We start from the raw sequence: 1,865 nt of genomic DNA on the forward strand, positions 1-1,865 counted from the left end.
AAAAAAGTAGCTCATTGAACTTTACATTGGAATACCCATTTAAAAAAACAACCTTTCTTACCACTTCCTTTCTTCTCATGCAATATATATTATTGCGCGCGCGCGCGCGCACACACACACACACAAACACACAAACACACAAACACACACACCTTTCTCATTCAGTTTGCTAAGGCAAGACAAATAAATTAGCCCATGGTATGTTTATACTATTTTTGTGAATAGGTTTTAGTAAGTGCTTTACTACCCTCGCATGTGCATAAGGTCAAATGACTCATGAGCGCGCGGGACACATTACACATTTTCAGTTAGATAGGAATTTTAGAATTCTGCCCCGGTGTCGGCCGAAGCCTACTCTTATCGATTTTAGGACCACCAGAGGATCAGAAACACAAGACCTTCGAAATTTGATCCCCTTATCCTAGAAGCCTAGGTGTTAGATCTTTCCTACCATAAGACCAGGGGAGTAGTTGAAACTTAGCAGTAGGAAGGAGCCAAGGAGTAGTAGCAGAGAGTTTGGTAGTAGTAAAAAGCCTACAGAAAGATTACAGTTTCAAAAAATTGAGTCCAAACCTGATAAACAAGAGCGTCTCAAGGACAGATAAAAAATGTTTTTTGTCGCGTCGGTGGCCTAGTGGTTAGGCTCTCGGACTCGCAACCGTAAGGTCTTGGGTTCGAATCCCGTAAGAGGCCCGACGTTGTGTCATTGGGAAAGGCACTTTGCACAAATTTTCCTCACTTCACCCAGGTGGGAATGGGTACCCGGCGATAGACAGCGAAAGATCTAGTCAGTTTGTTAGTGTTTCAGCGCTTAATCAGCTGCTTGCACTGTATGGTTCCCGGGAAGCTGAGAATGTTTTGGAGAGTTCTATGGTCTGCTGGGGTAATAATACAGTGTAAGGCGCTTAGAGCCTGCTGTTGAGCGGGGATATGCGCTATACAAATGTTATTTATTTATTTATTTATTATTATTATCTATCGTCCTTATCACTCCTTCTTTTTTATGTTTGTTACTCTCTTGTAACAACTCCAGTCTTCAGCACTTATAGTAGTTATAGTATTTGACCTAGTTGTGTTGCAAGTGCCGTAATAAAAACACTTACTAAAACATCTATTGTCCTAATCTCTCTCCATTTCTTTTCTTTGTAACTTATTCTCTTGTATCAAATTGTGTCAATGGGGATCAAATTGTGTCAATGGGGACGTAACAACACTTACATATTTTTATAATAATGGTTCTCAAGAAACACCAATACCTCCAGCCGCCCGTTGGCCTTTACAGTAAATATGAATACGGTTACGTTGTTACAATTTTTGTTATTTAAAAAGTTCCTTTAAACTAAGAAATTTTTAACCACGAATGTTTAACATTTTAATAGAAATATTGAGCAAAATCAAACCGTGCAGTGAACTATTGTGAATGCAACCAGCTTGTTTCACACGCTCATATTATGACGTTATGCAGTTGCGAACGCTGTAAAATCCTTACTAAACTAAACCAGTACCTCCAGCCTTCAGCACTTACATGATTTAATTGTGCTGCAAGTGCCGTAAAACCCTTAATCCAACTAATGCCCCATTTTTCTTTTGTATGTTACTCCTTGGTAATACTTTTTCGGCACTTACATGACCTAATTGTGTTGCGAGTGCCGTATAAAACTCTTTACTCAAATGAAAACGCCTTCTTTTCTTTGTTCCAATGTTACTGTTACTCTCTAGTAGTAAGGCCTACCTTTTCTAATCTGCTCTGCTTATGAAGTGACCCTTGTGTGTCACAAATGCCGAAAAATTGATACTGCGGGTAGTTGAAAGGAGCCACTGGTTGGTCCTACTTCTTTATTTTCCCTCTGTTCTTCGGTGTGTCC

Source organism: Aplysia californica, unplaced genomic scaffold (assembly GCF_000002075.1).
Source record: "Aplysia californica isolate F4 #8 unplaced genomic scaffold, AplCal3.0 scaffold01282, whole genome shotgun sequence".
Classification (NCBI taxonomy): Eukaryota; Metazoa; Mollusca; class Gastropoda; order Aplysiida; family Aplysiidae; genus Aplysia; species Aplysia californica.